Source organism: Hibiscus syriacus, unplaced genomic scaffold (assembly GCF_006381635.1).
Source record: "Hibiscus syriacus cultivar Baekdansim isolate YM2019G1 unplaced genomic scaffold, ASM638163v2 tig00110678_pilon, whole genome shotgun sequence".
NCBI classification, from domain to species: Eukaryota; Viridiplantae; Streptophyta; class Magnoliopsida; order Malvales; family Malvaceae; genus Hibiscus; species Hibiscus syriacus.
Window position 1 is genome coordinate 3,167,338 of NW_024062822.1, and position 15,694 is coordinate 3,183,031.

Sequence of the window (15,694 nt, forward strand, 5' to 3'; positions counted from 1 at the left end):
TGAAGCTGACGATGAAGATGACGATGAAGATGACGATGATGATGACGATGAAGATGGCGATGAAGATGATGACGATGATGATGATGATGATGAAGATGATGATCCAAACAAGTATATCGTGTCTGCAATGCCGCCTTCAAGAAAACTTTTAATTTTTGATCTCAATGGTGTCCTTGCCTACATCCCAAGACTACCGCAGGTTTTAATTCTATTCTTTTGTATCCATTATTTTAACATATAAGCGTAGAACTTTAATCTCATTTTCTTCATGTTGTAGATGTTGTCCTCAGAAGAGGATTATTTGAATTTATGCAATTTTGTGTCGACAATTTTGTTGTTGCCCTTTGGTCTTCAAAGATGAGGTTAGAACATGTTTGAAGCAATTGAATTACTGTAGTCAAAATCGTTAATATACATTTGAATGTTAACATTCAAACTTGATTACAATCTCAGGCATAACGTCGACCGTGTACTTGAGAAACTACCTATATTTTTCGAGCATTTTCTATTCGTGTGGGTAAGATGAATGTCATTACAGTTTGCTGACTTTTCGTTGTCTATGATTCCTACATATTTATGTTCGACTGTTTGTGAACAGGATCAAAAAAAATGCAAAACATACGATTCTGTTACCTACTGTAAAGATCTCAATGATGTTTGGAACGCGTGTCCAGATTTTAACGAGCTAAATACACTTTTGGTCGATGATTCAGCGGAAAAAATGATTTATAATCCGGTAAGTTGCATTTATGCAATATGTTTTTCCAGTTGAACAGGTGTTCAGACATTGATTATTTTAACAACTTATGTGTTTATATAGAAATACAATTACATATGTCCACATACCTTTGACGCTGCTTCCCATTCGAACGACAAAGCTCTTGGTATGACACAAATTTATTCATGCTTATGCGAATTTAATTTATTGTTAGTAAAATTGCACCTCATTAGTTTGATAATTGAAATTATTTATGTATGTCCTCAGAAAAAGGCGGAAACATACGAGAGTATTTGGAAAATTTGTTGAAGGCCTCTAATGTTCCGGACTTCGTTAGAAACAACCCTTTTTTATCGGATTAATTTTGTTTGTCGGTACATTATTTGAACATTCTTGTGTATTTATATTTTGGTGTGATTATATTGTGTGTATATTTTCATTAATTATTCCATATTTGCTTCTATGTGTACATATACATTTGAGTGTCTATACTTTTTTAATATATTGTAAAGTATCTATCCTTTTTATAAAAGTGTCTATACTTTTTCCACTGTGGAAAACATTAATTTAAGGTTATCTTTTGAGTGAGTTTTAAGATATTAATTTAGTAATTATAGGCGTATAATGATTTATTTTTTATGTTACAATATATATTATTATTAAATTAAAAATTCTTAATATTATTTTATAAAATATCAAAACAATCAACTAATTTTTTGTGCAAATGAAATTATTAAATTAATATTGTAGGTGAAAAACATGAAACATACTTAAAAAAATTTAAACATAAATTACATATCTTTAAAAAAAGTATCGATCCTTTTTATAAAAAGTATGGACACTTTAAACATATTATAATAAAATAGGTAAATTTGCAATGCTATCGGTATAAATATACCGGTTTTATGCGCGAATAGGTCTACAACCTATATCGACACTTTTTAATCTTGTGTCGGTACTTTATGTCCAGATTGGAAAAAAAATGTATCGATACATTGTTAAAAAGTGTCGACATTTACACATCGGAACCCATAATTATAATGTAATAGATAAATTTGTAATATAACCGGTATAAATATACCGGTTTTATGCGCGAATAGGTCTACAACCTATATCGACACTTTTTAATATTGTGTCGGTACTTTATGTCCATATTGGAAGAAAAATGTGTCGATACGATTTAAAAAATGTTGAAACATTTTGATATTTCGATATAACAAATTAAGTTAAATGGATTTTAAGATTTTCCAAATGATTTTCTAAGTATATTCGATATAACTATTCGAATATCAAAACATTACTCCAAATATTTCAAAGATCATTTTTAATCCTTACTTAAGTGTAAAATTAAGTTTTAATCATAAAACAATTTCAAAATAATTTTACAAAGTATTTCGAACCAATTCAAAGCCAAAAATTACAGATTGCTCAGAGGGAACCGATTCCCCCCCATAGGAGGAACCGATTCCCCCCTAAATGGTTTTGGCCCCGAGATTTCCAGAATGCTCGGAGGGTACCGATTCCCCCCTTGTACAACAGTCGAAATATTTGAATTTTACACTTAGGAACCGATTCCCTTCAAGGGGGAACCGATTCCCCCCACGCTCCAAGCTGTTTTATTAAATGTTTTCACACTAAAACGGCTATAATATCTTCTCTAATCATCCCCAACGTTCAGAAGTGATCCAAGGTGTATTTAAGCAAGCTTAGAAGCCATTGATCAATAACAAGAAACATCAATCAACTAGAATCAAGAGAGAATCAAAGAGAAAGCATCAAACCTCAAGTTTGAGTATTTCAAGCCTATTTTTCATCCAATATTCATTTGCTTTCAAGAACACTTTTGTACTCAATTGTATTTATCCTTGAGTGTTCTTTTCTTTGTTCTAGAATTGTGCAAACATCTTACCTTGTGAGGTTTTCTTGTAAGTTTGCAAATTTGTAATCTTCTCTTTGGGAAAAAGAGTGTTCTCAAGAGTTGGGGTATACTCTTGAGGGATTTTGTAAGGTTATCTCTTTGGCCTCAAAAGAAAGAACAAATTAGTGAATTTGTTGGAAAATCCTTAGTGTGGATAGCTAAGGTAGTGGATGTAGACTTTGTTTGAGAAAGTCGAACCACTGTAAATCGCTGTGCAATTACTTTAAATTTTCTGCAAAAGCTTCCACGAAATTTTTAATTGCCAATTCACCCCCCTCTTGGCCGATTCCGTAGATCGATTAACTCAACAAAAAAGTATCGACATTTACACATCGGAACCCAGATTTATAATGTAATAGATAATTTTGTAATATAACCGGTATAAATATACCGGTTTTATGAGCGAATAGGTCTACAACCTATATCGACACTTTATAATATTGTGTCGGTACTTTATGTCCAGATTGGAAGAAAAATGTGTCGATACCATTTAAAAAAGTGTCGGTAATTTTAAGTAACGCGGTTTTTGTTCCTTCATTCAAAATATTTATATGTACATACAATAGGAGTCATGTTGATACTTACGATATATTATATGGAGATCATTGTCATTCCATTCCGTCTTCGAAAAAATCAGTTGATGTAGGCTGTGTGCTTGTACTCAAACTGAGCTTGACTTGAGGACATGTTAGTTTATTATGCCCCTCACCGTTGCAGTACCCACATCGCCTAATTTTCTTCTCGACCTTGTTCTTCGGCACTTCTTTTCGCTTGCGTTGTTTTCGTTGAGGGTCACGAACATTGTTTACTACAATGCTCTGGTTGACTGAATGATTCAAACCAAACGAGTTTTATAATTCTTCTATTAGTTTTTTCATCTCATCTCTTGCGGTTTTGAAAGACTCGTCTGTCTTTGATGCAATGTAGCATAACCTACTTGACGTTGAACGTAGAGCAGCGAACCTTGCCATTTGCATCACTTCTGGAGACACATTCAAATCAACATAGCTGGGTGCAGAAGCCTTCGCATCATTAGTCCACCTACTTTGAATCAAAGTCCCGGGCAAATATGTGTAGTCCAATTGCTTCAAAATGTGAAGTTGATGGCGACACGGAAGTCCAACGGTCTCGAATTTTTTGCAGGAGCAAATTAGAGTTTTCGTACGAGAATCAAAACTAATTTCAAATTTCCTATTTTTTTCTGCGTACTTTGACAAAATATAATGTTGACATTCATCTGATAAGGACTTAATCTCTGCCTCAATCCAGTACAATGTCTCCCGTATAAGTTCATCTTGGAACACACGAAAAGATTCGCGGGTAAAAATCGCAGCGGCATGGCTTTCAAGGTCGACCAGTTTTGTGATCTGGAAGGGCTTCGTATGGGAACTTAAGTAATCCGCTTTCAACTCGTTCATACGCATTCTACTAATTCCATCTTCAATTGCACGAACAACATCTAAATATGTCTTCTTGTGTTTCAGTGCAATAGCTAGTGAAGCATTCATAGACTCGCACCTTTGTGTTGAGCGAATATTGGCAAAGAAATGACCGGTTAGATATGCTTGTGCCCATAAGTGTCGTGTATTTCCCTTCTCAATCACCCATGGATGCTTTTGGACGTTGAATTCTGAAACAATCGAACGCCATTGAATATCAAATTCCTTGGTTGTCCACCAGGAAGCCATGCATTTTGAGAATGCTGCTGTAAACTTTGGGTCACCAATGTTAGCTTGTGCATTGCGAGAAAGATGCCAAGAACATAATCTGTGCTTAGCATAAGGGATAACAGATTTGATAGCCCTCTGCATTGCCCTATCCCCATCGGTTACAACGGAAATAGGTGATTTATTCATCATGGCTTCTAAAAAATTCTGTAGCACCCACTCGAAAGATTGAGACGTCTCATCAGCGATTATGGCAGTGGCAAACACAATTGTGTTATGGTGATGATTGACACCAACAATAGGCATAATTGGTCGACCATACAAATTATCTTTGTACGTTGTGTCGAACGCAACTACATCACCGAAGCATGTGTAATCCGATCTCGATGTAGAATCCGACCAAATAAGATTATACAATGCCCCCGATTCGTCTACCGAGTATGTCATAAAAAACCCGAGATCATCATGTTTCTTATAATCAAAGTAGGCAATAAGCGCATTCACATCCCCATCAATGATTTCCTTTGCGTGCACTAAACCCATGTTCCCGTGCGAATCCCTTGTAAAAGTGCCAAGCTTGATCACGTGAACAGAAGAGCTGACCAACCAATCTGTCAGATTCATCAACATTATGTACTTCATGGCATTCCTCGGTTGGCTTAACATTGTCTACATCAGTATTATCCATGGAAAAAATTTTGTTGTGCAAGTTCAGTGCTCCAGGAGTTGATGGAGATGTAAGCAAAGGTTCATTTTGAACATGTTTCAGTCGTGCTGCTTTCAATAGGATGTGTCATTGGTAGTGGTAGTTAAAGGGTGGGTACAACATTAAATTCACAGTACATATTTAGGTATGTACAATAACTACAAGTATATATTATCATTAAATTTAGGTATGTACAATAACTACATATTTAGGTATGTTTGTTAACTACATATTTAGGTATATACATCTTTTGAGTGAGTTTTAAGATATTAATTTAGTAATTATAGGCGTCTAATGATTTATTTTTTATGTTACGGTATATATTATTATTAAATTAAAAATAATAAACATATATATTACATATTTATTATTATCTTTGGTTAATGTTGTTAAATTTAAATTATAAATATTATTTTATAAAATATCAAAACAATCAAATAATTTTTTGTGTAAATGAAATTATTAAATTAATATTGTAGGTGGAAAACATGAAACACTGTTAAAAAAATTGAAACATAAATTACATAACTTTTAAAAAAAGTATCGATCCTTTTTATAAAAAGTATGGACACTTTCAATATAATAGGTAAACATATGATGTAATAGGTAGCGCTTATATAATGTAATAGGTATCGTTTATATAATGTAATAGGTAGTGGTTATATTGTAAAGTATCTATCCTTTTTATAAAAGTGTCCATACTTTTTTCACTGTGGAAAACATTAATTTAAGGTTATCTTTTGAGTGAGTTTTAAGATATTAATTTAGTAATTATAGGCGTCTAATGATTTATTTTTTACGTTACGATATATATTATTAAATTACAAATTCTAAATATTATTTTATAAAATATCAAAACAATCAAATAATTTTTGTGCAAATAAAATTATTAAATCAAATTACTTTATTCCAACCATGTGACAAGTGTGACAACTCCATCAACTCACAACTCAGCTTTGAACTCAATCAATATTGTATTTTAGCTTGATGGTTCATAAAGCATGTTACTTGAACAGTATGAATCAATTATGCAATTTTCATGTTCAATTTAACACTGCATTTCAAATTCATTTCATATGTAATTGGAGTTTGAATTTAAATTTCAATTTGAGTTTGAATTTCAATATATTTCGGCTCCACTATAAATATTAGCCCAAGCCAATATGCATGTTATCATTGATTATTCCTAATTTCCATTTTTTTTCCAACGTTTAAACGCGAGGGAAATCCCGACCATTGTATTTTTTGGTCAACTTTAAAGCGTCAGAAACGTTTCGGGCGTATGATCTGGGTGGTAAACAAATAGCAACTAAAATCATAAGTCCGAAATGTTTCTGAGTACCACCCAAATCATAAGTCCGAAATACTTCCGATGCTCATCAAAATCCAAAGCTCATATGGTGCCAAGCAAAAGGAAATCAAAATTCAAATCTCATATGATGCCAAGCAAAAGGAAATCAAAATCTACAACTTGAGTTTGAACATTGATATGATATGTTCAGTTGTTATCATGTTGGGATTTTCTCGTTTTTGATTGCTTGGATAGTTGTTCTCTTGCTTCTTCAAGTGTCCTTAGCTTGTAATTTATAGCTTGGAATGTGTTTGATGTTGTATATATTATTATTAAATTAAAAACAATAAACATATATATTACATATTTATTATTATCTTTGGTTAATGTTGTTAAATTTAAATTATAAATATTATTTTATAAAATATCAAAACAATCAAATAATTTTTTGTGTAAATGAAATTATTAAATTAATATTGTAGGTGGAAAACATGAAACACTGTTAAAAAAATTGAAACATAAATTACATAACTTTTAAAAAAAGTATCGATCTTTTTTATAAAAAGTATGGACACTTTCAATATAATAGGTAAACATATGATGTAATAGGTAGCGCTTATATAATGTAATAGGTATCGTTTATATAATGTAATAGGTAGTGGTTATATTGTAAAGTGTCTATCCTTTTTATAAAAGTGTCCATACTTTTTTCACTGTGGAAAACATTAATTTAAGGTTATCTTTTGAGTGAGTTTTAAGATATTAATTTAGTAATTATAGGCGTCTAATGATTTATTTTTTACGTTACGATATATATTATTATTAAATTAAAAATTCTAAATAATATTTTATAAAATATCAAATAATCAAATAATTTTTGTGCAAATGAAATTATTAAATTAATATTGTAGGTGGAAAACATGAAACACTATTAAAAAAAATTGAAACATAAATTACATAACTTTAAAAGAAGTATCGATCCTTTTTATAAAAAGTATGGACACTTTCAATATAATAGGTAAAAATATGATGTAATAGGTAGCGCTTATATAATGTAATAGGTATCGTTTATATAATGTAATAGGTAGTGGTTATATTGTAAAGTGTCTATCCTTTTTATAAAATTGTCCATACTTTTTTCACTGTGGAAAACATTAATTTAAGGTTATCTTTTGAGTGAGTTTTAAGATATTAATTTAGTAATTATAGGCGTCTAATGATTTATTTTTTACGTTACGATATATATTATTATTAAATTAAAAATTCTAAATAATATTTTATAAAATATCAAATAATCAAATAATTTTTTGTGCAAATGAAATTATTAAATTAATATTGTAGGTGGAAAACATGAAACACTATTAAAAAAATTGAAACATAAATTATATAACTTTAAAAGAAGTATCGATCCTTTTTATAAAAAGTATGGACACTTTCAATATAATATAATGTAATAGGTAAATTTGCAATACTATCGGTATAAATATACCGGTTTACTTATAAAATAGGTAAATATAAGCGCTACATATTACATTATATAAGCGCTACCTAGTATGTTATTGTACTTTATAATATTTCCGGTTAAATAATATAACATAACCGGTATAAATTTTAACCGGTCAATTATTTAACCGGTCACACCGTATATTAGCCGTTTTTTAGGCGCCGCACCGCAGAACTACCCCCTTTGGGTCCAACCTTATCACCTCCCATAAATCCCAAACCCACTCAACTTCTTTCCCTTTTTATTTTTTTTTATTCCACACATGAGTTAACACTTTAACCTTTTTTCTTCTTATTTTCCTTCCCTCACCCGATTCTTCCTTTCTTTCACCTTTTCTTTTCTTTTTTTTCTTTCCCAATAGCCACCGTCGATTGCTAACACCGCCGCCCCCACCGACGTCGTTTCACTACTCTGAAATTTGTGCAAGTTCTGAGCGATTCCAAACTGACCCCTCCTCCTCATCATTATGGTGGGCATTGACAGCAAGCACACATGCCTCCACCTCCCGCACCCGTTCATGCCTCATCGCTTACATGCTCTCGCTGCTTGTCGTTCACTACTCCGATCGTCGCTTGCACAACGCTAATTTTTGCTTTTCACTATGCCACCACTGCTCATTCTATTTTTATCTTTGCTCTTTGCCTTTCGTCGATTAATCGTGGACACCATCGCCCACTGTCGACTCAGAAAATTTGAGGTAAATACACAAGTTTATTTTTGTTATCCATTTCTAATGGTATTTCCCTTTGCATATGCAAGAAACTTTAGCATCAATCATGATCTGACAATTTTTCTTTGAGCGGTTGAACACAATCAAATAACCCATTTCGCCATCATTATCAATAAGCACGGGGAGTATTCTTTACCCTTTCACTTGTGCTTTATATTTTATTTCCGCATTGGGGTAATACGATTAAGTGAATGGGGTAAAGACTTCGTTGAATTTCATCTTACTTGTCTTATGAAGTTGTTTCATTTCATTGTTGGTTGAATTGGTTGAGCTTGGTTAAAATTTTTCATCCATTGATTATTTTTAGCATGTTATGATTGCTTAACTCCATGTGATTATTTTGAGTACGAACATTCTTGATAGTTGAATTGCATGAGTAGGAATTTAATTTGACTACATTGTGACATTGCTTGATTTTGTCTATTGAATTTCGCCTAACTTGACTGATGAACACACTTTGTTAAGATTTGAGCCTTGAGCATGTTTCTTAAATTTTATGCTCGGTTTCTTGTTTGAGTGTGTCGAACTAAATTTGAAAATCTAGAACTTGTGGGATGATACATTTTGAGACTACACAAGAAATCTAGTGCTTTGATGTGATTTGGGCATTAGGATTCACCCCATTTTTACCCAAGAAAAAGTCTACCCTTTTCTTCACCATTAGTGAACCGTTTTGAGCCTATATTCGCTTCTTTGTTTTCACCTCAATCTAAAACCCGAGCCTTTTCGTTTATCCCTCTCTTCCACCCCTGTCAAGACAAAGAGTATGAATTGAAAGTTGTATGATCATGTTCCACGAAGAAAAAAAATCAAAAAAGGGAAAAAAGAAGAAATAAAGTTCGAAAAAAGAAGAAAAATGAAAAACAGAAAAATGTTTGTTTGATGTAAATATTTGGTTGTTTCATTTGTCTTGTTGATGTTTCATTTATTTTGTTTTGCTCGTGTACTTGGTTGAATAATTTGAAGCATTCTTTGTCTCGATTATGAACCTCATTTTTAGCCTTTTTTTCCCCCTACCTTTACCTAAGCCCCATTACACCCTTTTTTTAAGACCCAACGATCTTTGCATCTTATTTCTTCTAAGTAGTGGATAATTGATTATAGGTGGTATAATGGGTTTACTCTATATTTTATATTGATTATATTATACAAAAAAAAGTTTTAAGTTCAAATAAAATGCTTAGGTAAGTATTTTATGCAAAGAATTTTTGTTCTTATGTAAAATTTATTAATAACTTATAATTAATTTTTTATTTTATAAATAATGGCTTTAAACAAGTCTGAATAAAAGTCAAAATTAGAATATGAGAAGGACTAAACTTGACCTCTCATTTGTTTAATTCGTTATATCACCAGACATCATTAAGTTCTTTTTAGACCCTAATTTCATTGATTTTCTTCCATCACTTGTGGCTAAAATTAGTAGAACAATAAAACCTAATAATATCCCACTCATAAAACCCTCCTTTTATGTTGTCGATTCTCCTCTCGCCTTGGCCTTTGTCGAAAACTAGGGTTTTTATATGTTGAAATACAAATTTTCAGATAACATTTTCTCTTAATTATTCTTTTCAAGGACAAGCGTGCGTTCTCAAATATATAGCCTTGTGAGTACCTTAATCTTTCTTTTCTCTCTTCCATTTCTTTGTGGATAATATCGGATTTGTCTTCATTTTTTTTAAATTGAGTTGGAAAATGGCTGTTTAGTGTTTTAATATTAATTTTGTTGGATAATGGGTGCATTATGGAATTAATTATATAAATTTTCCAACTTTTTTCAAGGTAAGTAATTCATTATTTAAATGTTTATGGCATCTTTCTGTCTGGCTTCTTATCATGAAATGCATAGAACTTATTTGTTTTTAAATAAGTTTATATGCGTGCTTATGCCATAGAAAGTAGACGTGGCAAACTTGACCCGAATCCAATTACTCGAACCGATTTACTCTATTCAATATTTGATATTAACCCGAATATAATAATCAAATTTGATCTGATACCCGATCCGAACCATACCCATCCAAAATTTAGCAAAATTGAAATCAACCATAATCGAAATTAACCCGAATCGAAACCAAAATTAACCCGAACCGAAAGTAACCTGAACCGAAAGAAACTCGAATCGAATTTTAACTCGATCCGAAAGTAACCCGAACCGAATTTAACCCGTCCCAAAAGCAACCGAATATATTGAAATTGATCAAAGTTATTTTCAATAGTAAATTAATTTAAATAAAATTGATAATTTATTAAAAATATTAGATTTATAATGAAACAATAGAAAGTTCAAAAGGAATATAAAAGTAAGAATCTAATTGTAAGATTAAAAACAGTAATACATAAAGTTTACTTATCTTACTTGTTATAAAAATATTAGATTTATAATAAAAATAATAGAAAATAACTAAAACAAATGAAATAATATTAGATTTATAATAAAAATAATATAAAGTTTAATTATGTTACGACTAAAATTTAACAAATAAAGTTATTTATTATTTTTTAAAATTTAATAAAAATATTAAATTTATAATTGGAAATAAAAATTGTAATAAAAAGTTTATTTCTTTATCAAATAGTTCTCATTATAAATTTTTCATACAAGATCAATATAAAATTTTAATAACAAATTCTAACACATATTATAGGATCATTTTTCTATCAAATTATCGATTTATCATCTTTAAATGATGGTTTAATTCAAAATATTGAATTATTGAGAATTGAAATTAAACATAACTGATAAAATTAACAAATAAGAAGATATATTTTTACAAGTATATATCAATTATTCTATATACATTTGATTTTGATTAGACTCGTAACTAATTCAACCTAAATTGACATGATCTAAAGGTTGACCTAAATCGAATATCAACCGATCCGATATTGACCCGACCTGAAATCTAATCGATCTGATATTGACCCGATCCGATTCACCTTACACCCGAATCATACCCGATCCGATCCGATCCAAACAAAATTAAACTGAGTTTAATCTAGATCCGAAATGACCCGACCCAAACCCAATATAAATGACTCGTTTACCACATCTAATAAAAAGTAATTATTTATATATATTGGGATTTAAAACCATGTAACAAAGATAAAAAGGATTACTTATTATCTGAAAGATGAGAAAATAACAAAATAATATATATAAACATTAACTATTAACAACTTAGACCTTAATCACTGTGTTCACAACATAATATAATATTAAGGTAAAATTGGCTCAATAGGCCCAGCGAGTGAAAAAATTAATCTATTAGACTATCTCGAAAATTAATTTGGAATATATGGTAAATACTACAGTGCAGGACAAATTCATCACGTCCACGTGACGAGTTTATCTAAATAAGATTTTTTATTTAAACTTATCACGTCGAAGTGACAAGTTTCAATAAAATATAATTTTTTTTATTAAATTTTATCGCGTTGGAATGACAAGTTCCAATAAAAAATATATTTTTATTAGAACTTGTCATTTCGACGTGATAAATTTTAAATCATTATAATAAATACAGTAGTTTCCAAAATAAAAAATCTGATATCGTATTAGACTAAATAATTAGTCCGACTACTGCCAAAATTACCTTAATATTAATAACAATGGTCCCAGCCGCCATCATCAAGTCAATCGATACAATTTTGTTTTTATAAAAGGGATGCAAAGGTTTTACTTTTTAATATCTTTATCCAGGCTTCAATAAGAAGAGTTAAATTACTTCATTTTAAAGTCAATAAACATTTAAAAAAATATTTATTTCAAAATTTAAGCTAAAAAAAGTTATTATTTAAAAATATTAGTTTATGTTCTCATGATTTTGACTTAATATTTCTTAGAATCAATTTATAAAAAGAGTAGCAATAATAATTGGCAGATAAAATAAAAATATAAATAACGAGAATAATGATTTTGACTTAATATTTCTTAGAATCTTTTCCTTCTTGATTTCTAATGGAAATATAGTTTTCTGAAGAAGGCATCGAAACATGTCATCAAAGTTTCAAATACTGGATAATCGACCAATCGATAAATGGAAAGTTGTAGAGTTGAGAGAAGAACTCAAGCGACGGCATTTGACAACTCGAGGCTTGAAAAAGGATTTGGTGAGACGCTTAGATGTCGCTGTTAGAACCGAGAGGGAAAAAGCTGCAAACGAGGCAGCTAATGGTTTTAACAATGGTGATTCTCAACCTGCAGTTGAAGAAGGGACTGAAAAAGTCAATGAAGTAGTGGATCATGGTGGGTTGAAGCTTGAGGATAATATTACTGACTGTCCGACTGCTTCGGGTCATGGTGTAGTTGAAAAAAGGGGCATACTGGTGGAAAGGGAACATTTGCAGAGCTGGAAACTAGAAGAGAATGTGAATTCTAACATGGAAATGGAGTGTCAAGATCCAGTGGCACCTGAGCCAAAGGATGATATGATTGATGATAATGTCAAAATAAGCCTAGATGTTGTTGAGCCGGTGATGGCGGAACCGTATTCATCCACTGGTTCGGGTCATGGAGTGGTTGAGGAAAGGCATATGTTGGTGGAAGATGAGCCTGTTATTCAGACCATTGTAGTTAAGACCGTGATACCTGAGGTACCATTGCCTGGACAGAATTTGCAGAGCTCGAAACAAGAAGAGAATGTGAATTCCGACGTGAAAATGGAGAGCGGAGATCGAAAGCATGAGGTGGAGAGTGATAATCCCAAGGCTCAGCTAGAAAATCAGAATCAAGAGGATGACATACATAAGAAAGTTAAAGATGTAGGGGATTATGGTGGTGGCGAGAATGAGGAGTTTGGATTGAAGTTCAAAGATGATATTAGTGATTGTGTGGATGCATCTGGTCACGGAGTTATTGAAGAAGGTGACAAGTTGGTGGATGATAAGGCTTCGGTAACAAAGGTACCACTGATCGGAGAACATTTGCAGAGCTGGAAACAAGAAGAGAATGCTAAATCCCACATGCAAACCGAGAGTCGAGATCAAACGCTTGAAGTGGAGAAGGGAAGTCCAAAGGTTGAGGCGGAGAGTGATGACCCTAAGGCTCAGCTAGAGAATGAGAATCAAGAGGATGGCATGCATAATAAAGTTGAAGATGTAGTGGATCATAGTGGTGGTGAGAATGAGGAGTGTGAGTTGACGTTTAAAGATGATATTAATAATCGTGTGGCTGCATCTGGCCATGGAGTGATTGAAGAAAGTGACATGGTGGTGGATGATAAAGCTACGGTAACAGAGGGACCACTGATAGGAGAACATTTGCATAGCTCGAAACAAGAAGAGAATGCGAATTCCAACATGCAAACGGAGAGTCGAGATCAAGAGTTTGAAGAGGAGAATGGGAGTCCAAACCTTGAAGTGGAGAGTGATGATCCAAAGGCTCAGCAAGAGATTGAGAATCAAGAGGATGACATGCATAAGAAAGTTGAAGATGTAGTGGATCATGGTGGTGGTGAGATTGAGAATGGGTGTGGGTTGAAGTTTAAGGATGATATTAGTGATTGTGTGAGTGCATCTGGTCATGAAGTGGTTGAAGAAATTGTGGTGGAAGATAAGCCCGTGGTAGCAGAGGTACCACTGATCAGAGAACATTTGCAAAGCTCGAAACAAGAGGAGAATGTGAAGTCCAACATGCAAACTGAGAGTCAAGTTCGAAATCTTGAAGTGGAGAGTGATGATCCTAAGACTCGGCTAGAGAATGAGAATCAAGAGGATGACATCCATAAGAAAGTTAAAGATGTTGGGGGTCACGGTGGTGGTGAGAATAAGGAGTGTGAGTTGAAGTTTAAAGATGATATCAGTGATTGTGTGGCTGCATCTGGTCATGGAGTGATTGAAGAAACTGACATGTTGGTGGACGATAAGGCCTCGGTAACAGAGGTACCTCTGATCGGAGAACATTCGCAGAGCTCGAAACAAGAAGAGAATGTGAATTCCAACACACAAATGGAGAATCAAGATCGAAATCTTGAAGTGGAGAATGGGAGTTCAAAGCCTGAGGAGAGTGATGATCCTAAGGCTCAGCTAGGGAATGATAATCAAGAGGATGACATGCACAAGAAAGTGGAAAATGTAGCGGACCATGGCGATAGTGAGAATGAGAAGTGGTGTGGGTTGAAGTTTAAAGATGATATTAGTGATTGTGAGGCTGCATCTGCTCATGGAGTAGTTGAAGAAAGTGACATGGTGGTGGAAGATAAGCCCTTGGTAACAGAGGTACCACTGATCGGAGAACATTTGCAGAGATCAAAACAAGAAGAAAATACGAATTCTAGCACCCAAATGGAGTGTCAAGATGGAAAGTTTCCGGTGGACAATGAGAGTCCAAAGGTTGAGGCCGAGACTGATGATCCGAAGGCTCAGCTGGAGAATGGGGATGACAAGCATGGCGCTTCTTCTTTGAACAATCAGATACCTGAGATCAACCAAATTTCTGGGTTTCAAGCAAAATCTGATTCTATGTCAATTAGTGAAAAGATTGAACTGAAGGATAATCTAATTGATGTCAAACTAACCCAAGATGTTGTTAAGCCGGAGATGGTCAGACCATGTTCATATAGCAATGTTGTCCCAGATAATGGTCAATCGCATTCAATGGATGATGAACAACCGCTTGAGAACAAGACATCTGTTGATGATGAGAGAGACGACAAAAATGATACATCAACTGCAGACACTAGCAATACAGATGACAGTGAGGAGAGGGTGTACTCGGAAAAGTTAAATTTCGATAGAAGTTCGAGTGATGACTCCATGGACAAGGATTTGCCTGAAACCAAGCAATGTGATTCACAAAGTAGTACTGATGAAATAGGAGAAGATAGTGAGGAGAACGAATCACTTATTATCAAGGAACTGGCAATTCATGTTGTTGCAGGAGATGGTTCATCAACAGACAAAAATGAACTCTTTGTTGATAATAAGAGCCATTATTCTATTCCTGCGGTGAAAAGAAAGCTTCAAGGTAAGTGAGGAAGTATTATAATTGAAACCTCCATTTGGTGGGGCAATTCTCACAATATTAGTTGTCTTTACAGATGAAGAAGCTAAGGAGAACAGTGAATCTCCAAAAAGGTACAAGTGGAACTCTGATGACTTTACACTGACCGACACGCCTAAAGACACCATGCAACCTGCTGCTTCTCGATCCAAATCTT